The sequence below is a fragment of the Anser cygnoides genome, chromosome Z (assembly GCF_040182565.1).
Source record: "Anser cygnoides isolate HZ-2024a breed goose chromosome Z, Taihu_goose_T2T_genome, whole genome shotgun sequence".
Taxonomy (NCBI): Eukaryota; Metazoa; Chordata; class Aves; order Anseriformes; family Anatidae; genus Anser; species Anser cygnoides.
This window is the reverse complement of record NC_089912.1, coordinates 61,620,946-61,626,945: the sequence shown is the minus strand read 5'-3', so window position 1 is coordinate 61,626,945 and position 6,000 is coordinate 61,620,946. Positions and strand designations below refer to the sequence as shown.

Here is a 6,000-nt window from a genome sequence, read left to right as displayed (position 1 = left end):
CTCATCCATTAGAAATATTAAGTCTGCACTGCCTAAGGTTCAGCAGGTTTGCATTTCTGTACCGGAGAAACATTTTTTGCTTGGCAGTTTTTCTGATTCTGAACACAGCCTCTCCTGCTGACACCGTTACGGATAGGTGGAGGCCGTGCCTGGCAGAGGGGAGCTGCAGCCCTGGGGACGGGGCTCCTGCGCCTGCCAGCGTCCGGCCCTGCCGAGACGATAATCTGCAGGGCTTCCGAGAGCAAGGTGGCTGCCGCTTACGTGCAGCTCAAGTAGAAAATGGTAAGAGACACATGAAATGCTTCTGCCATGTTTTCCTTACTGTGCATTTCCAGCGACTTGCAGCTCCAAGGCTTTCCAGCAGCAGGACAGGGTCGTAAGCTGGGTAGACAAGCACAGAAACGGAGTCTTAACCAAGAAATCCAGTTTCTGGGAGAGGAACAGACACAACTTGGAAGGACTCGCTGTTACTCAAGCTCTGTCTGCAGGCAACGTGAATCAGTTGGTTTCGATCAGAACTGGAACTTTCTGTTTCTCTGAGGACGCAGGTTGAACACTACGGGGAACCAATTCTCAGCCTGCACAAGCGAGAGTCAGGAATAATTCTCCAGAGATCTGTTAAATTATTCTAGAATGAGTCTCATAATGTGACATTTGTGTAAGCCTTGCATTGAATTTCCTTGCTGAGTAGGAGGAGGATTAATATAGAGACAAAAAAGACACTGCTTAAGGTAGTAAGTCTTCCGTTGTCAAAAACTTCTGTATGCATAGCTGTATAGATGGCTATACATCTTTATATACAGCCAACAGATTTTTGCGTGGTTCTGCCTGACTTTTAATCAGACATAGCTTTATTATATGCGTATGATTTTCTGTCTCATAAAGCTCATCAGTCTTATGAATTGTTTTCGAGTTTTCTTAAATTAAAATGACTTTAAATTTTTATTTTTTTTTAATTGTGGTTTTAGTCACCCATTGCAAGCACCTCAACAAAAGCTCTCCAGCTTCAAAACAAACAAAAACAAAATAAAACAAAAACCTACACACATAACTTGCCCCAATTTTCCAGAACCCCTCACCCTTCTTTAAAATCGTACATGAATAAAAAATCTGCAATAGAGTTATGTTTCCTTGACATCGTCTTGCACCAAGGCCTTGGTGCGGTGGGCTTCTCCCCACAGGGAAACCACAGAGCTTGCTGGCACAGGGATGTCACGCGTGGGATGTGACATCCAGGGATGTCACGCATGGGATGTGACATCCCCCTTGTATTACCTTTTCCATGTGAGTCATCCTCTCATTTCTCCTTCCCATCCGTATTTCTCCAGCTCTTCTTCCATTTCCCTCTCCCTCTTGTTTCCCTATCTCCCTCACTTCTTTTTCTCAAACATATTTTTATACTTTGATGGACATATCTTTAAAGGTTTGAAAGCCATAGTACATTCACAACAGACCTAAACATGCTACTTCCAAATAAGTCCCCCAGGAAGCAACGCAGATGATGGGCAGTCTACCTGAGACAATCTAGTGTAGCTAAGCAGCAGCGATAGCCAAAATAAATAAAATAAATCCTCCTTTGATGGAAGCTAAGCCAATACATTTTAACTCACCAAATGTAATAATTACATGCTTCCTCCGATGAAACTTGCAATAGAAGGGTATCAAGACACTGTGTCTAAACAAATCATCGGGGAGAAAAACAGAATGTATGTGTACATAGGTGCACATATTTAACATAAATATATTCTGGGGTATTTTTTGGTCCAAGTGACAACACTTTTGGAGAAGCTGCAAAAATTTAATGCAGATGTGTCTACATAAACATTGATGAACTTTTAAATGAGAACACCAGACACAGAGCATACAGCACATTACCAGCAGTCCAGTGCTCATTCATTTCTACTTTGCTTATTTGGCGAATTTAATGAAATGAATGCTATCAACCTCTAACATCATAAATGAATCATTTTAAGTAACAAGGGCTTAATGATGTATGAATGAATAAATGCCTAGTTAGCTCATGCTTCTTTATGTATTAAGTCTAGAATTTATTCCAAATGCCTTCCAATGTATAAATAAGTAAATAAATAAATGGGAGATACATTTTTCCTGTGCAGATGTTTGATAATAATGAATTACAGCACTAAATCTGTGATCGTCTCTGCTTTGCAGTTCAAGAGCACCCTGAAATATTCAGACAGAACATAGAACATAGAACCCCTTGCCGAAGATGCCTGCAGCACTGTGTATAAAAGCGCCAACACACCTTCACTCTATATGAAAAGGGTGATGAGTTCGGAAGTTAAATTCAAAGTTTTTCTAGTTCTAAAAAGGTAGGCTAAGAGTTACAACGGCAAGTCAAGCACCCCAGGATCCCAACTGGTATGCAATGGCCAAGAGAAACCAGGGTAAATATTTAAACACTGGGAAAGAAATGCACCCACCACCCTACTAGCTCAGCTGGTTGGCAGGTACAGCCCCTCATCATAATTTAAATTAATCCTTCCTATGGCTCAGGGACATGTACCATACCAAGAGCTCTGCTGTGGGGTTGCTTTTACGTAGTGTTTCCTCTGAGTTCCAGGCTTCAAGCCTTATCTGTAGGGAACGGCATTTTAATTTTCATAGAGCACCTTTCTGTAGAGATGTGCTATACAAAAAGAGGAAAAGAGACCAAAATAATTTATGTTCACTGTGCATGAAGTTCAGTCAATCACTTCAGCACTTTTTGTCTTGTTATATTTTAGCAAAGACTGAACAGATTTTTTGACTACAGTTAAATGGACTTACCATTACTACTCAAAATCCTTCTTCATCTGAACAAGCTCTCAGCTGACTAATTGCTGAACAGCACAAAACGCCCAGTGGGGAAGTGCGCACTGCCATGACTGTCCTTGTACGTATATGCGGCAAAGTGATGCCCAAAAGGCAATGCCCACAAAAAATGACATGCAGCCTGCCAAAAGAACCACAGGTGCTATAAGACAGGAAGAAAAGAAGGATGCCGTGGCAAGTTTTTTAGAAAGACTATATGTGGCCATGATATTATAATGCCTCTGAAATATATATAGCCATGGATGTTGCATATAAGCCCACTCATGAAAATGTTACATAAAATGACTCTTCAGAGATTGCTAAAAGCAGCAACTTCCCTTAAAAACAAACAAACTGACTCACTTTCACATGGCACTCTCTGGTAAAACAGGGATGCGGCGGCGCGATGGCTGAACGCGGCGAGCTGCAGAGCCGCCAGCGGGCCCTGCCCTGCCTCTGCCAGGCTGCGGGGCGAACCGGCCGGCCTCACGCTGCTGCACCTGGGCGGCCTCCTCACGAACCACCATCTGAAGTGGGAAACAAGCAAACAAATGCAAGGCATGCACATAACCCAATATTACTTTTATGCCTTAAAACTGTTTGTCCAGGCATGCCAGACCGCATGGCAAGCGAGCAATCGGAGGGCACGCGTCCAGTAAGAGCACCTGGAGGCACATCCTACAGCCACAACGATTTCTCCTTGGCATTCTTTTGCTTTTTAATTCACGGTCACAGCCAATGCCTGCCAGAGTCTTCGGCAGCATTTCACTCACTGAAATTACTCTACTAGAAATTACCTTGTGGGGTAGCTCTGAGGATTATTTAAGGTTCGTACAATATTTTGAATTTATAAGTAATATTATTGCTTTAATACCTTTATTTCTCCTCTGGGATTCTGTCGTTACACTGTTTTTTTTGTAGAATAACTAGCTAAAATTGCCTGGCAGACTAGTTTCTCCCATCTTCCCAGTAGGCCAGCGAGTCAGGAGCACAGTAACAACCAGCGTATGCTCTCTGGGATAACCCTCCTAAGGAAACCCTGACAAAGAGCTCAATGAATAATGTTACAGCAATTTCTGATCACAGAAGAGCTCCCAACAGTAGCTGCAGGGAAGCACAACATGGATTCCCTTTGTAAGCCACATAAAATAATAGTTGTTTTTTTGTTGCAGCTTCAATCAACCCACCATACATTACCTTCTCTGAGAAAGTAAGAAAGCAGCAAATTGCCCAAAATGTGCACAGTTTTGTGCATCCAACAATGCAGGTCACAAAATCAATAATGTACAAAAACAATTGCTCAGAGTTGAACAATGAAATACATTAAGCGTAAGCTAAACACGAATAATGCTCCCTTCAGGAAAGACGCATCAAAATGGCAAACGACAGCTTGCTGTACAGATTGCAGAGAAGAGAAGTGGCAGTCAGAAAATACAGAATCTTGATTTGTGGAAACACAGGCTCGCAGAAAAAAAAAAAAAAAAGAGAGAAAAAAATGCGTTGACAGTAAAAACAAAGGCAGACTTCCTAAGTGTATTGTTACGGCAAAATTAGAGTTTTCAAAAGTGTCCAGAGACTAGCCCCATCAGAAAACTGAAGAGCTACGGTGCAAGTTGAAGCCTGTGGCACAAGCGCCCCGCCTGCACGCCTTCGGCTCCCCGCCCGGCCCAGCTGCCCCACGTAGCAGGGGCAGCCACGTGCAGGGTGCTCCTTGCGCTCCTCGCTGCACCGACAGACCCTGCGCTGCTTCCCCGGCCCCTGGCCCAGCCTTCTGGCCGCCCTCACGGGGCCCAGCCCTGCCGCGCTCACCGGCAGACTCCCGAGGTCAGAGAGGAAACGTGTGGAAACAGGCACCCAAATCAGGTCCCTTGCTTTGCAGGCCCTTGGCCTTGTCCAAGACCCCTTCATGTCCAAATATTTATGTGAGAATGCGAGTACGTTCTACTATCCTGAATTTATCATTGCACACAGCATGGTTTGTAATTTCGCAGACTTCAGTACCTCACAGAGAATGGCGGCAGCGGAGCGCATTTCTGTCCAATTTGCCCACACCGTGCAGGATTTCCATTCCCCTTCCGCTTCCTGAACTAATCTTAAGCGACAGCAAATGTATCTAAAGCTCTAAAAGCGTTATTTTAAAAGATTCTCCAAAGGGTGCAGAAGAAGCAGAGCACAGCCCTCCTTCCCGCAGCCCTCGCACAACCCCCTCAGGGCAGAGCCCTCCTTCCCGCCCCGCTGTACGGGGCCGCAAACACCCGCGGGCAGCCGGGGGCGGCCCGGCCTCCTCTTCGGAGAGCCCCGCAGGTGCGAGGTGCCCGAGCAGCCCCGGCCTCTCAGGTAAGGGGCCCCAACACGAACCGCGGCGGCCGGAGCCCGGGGCCGCCACCTGCGGGCCGCAGTCGGGGCAGCAGCGCCGGGACGCGCGGGGCCGGGGCGCTGCGCGGGCAGGGCCCAGCCCGGCGGCACCGGGCCTAAGGGGCCGGGGCCTGGTGGGGGCGGCTTTTTCCTTGTTTGTTTGTTTGTTTGTTTTAGTGAAACAAAACCCCTTGATTTTAGGAAAAGCATGGCTAGAGGAAGCACACAGAAACAAGTGTTTTGGAACGCCGCATGTATTTCTCTGCATAAAAAAATACCTATTGGTGTATTCTGCTTATTTGTCGTTTGTGAAAATAAGCTCTCAAATATTTTGTATAGTTTTCGGAGATGAGACAAAACACAGTTTGCTCTGAAAGCCAATAATATCATCACTGATTTAGAAAACAGATGGAGTCAAGGGTTCCTTCTGTATCCATTGGAAACACAGCCCTGGCTGTACAACTGCAGCACTTCTGGAGAGAAGTTGCTCTCCTCTCATAAACCGTCACTGGCTTGCCTGACCCCGAAGATCTTTCATACGGGAACGGGGACTTCCATAATATCTCTGTGTATATATTTGAAAGATCATGGTCAGGAAAGGTAATGTACTTCACGCACAGCGAACTGAAGTAGTGAGGCATTTCACAAACCTACCGCTGCTCTTTGCTTAACAATGCCGCTTGAAGTAAACGGGGAGCATGACATAACTTTGCCATGTGTTAATACATCTTAATCAAGATCCACTCATGGCAAAAAAAAAAAAATTGACAACCAAGTGTAGCAGTCGTAATACTATTTACTTACTTTATACAATTCATTCTGAAAAGGACT

At 45.2% G+C, this 6,000-nt stretch overlaps 1 protein-coding gene across 1 annotated transcript in view; it reads left to right on the top strand.

The window, feature by feature from the left end:
• Positions 1-5,032: 5,032 nt before the first annotated feature.
• Positions 5,033-6,000, top strand: part of ATP8B1 (ATPase phospholipid transporting 8B1) — a 38,434-nt gene continuing 37,466 nt past the window's right edge. The window contains exon 1 of the mRNA XM_013195116.3: positions 5,033-5,151. The gene's annotated coding sequence lies outside the window, so the exon portion shown is untranslated. The remainder of the gene's footprint in view (positions 5,152-6,000) is intronic.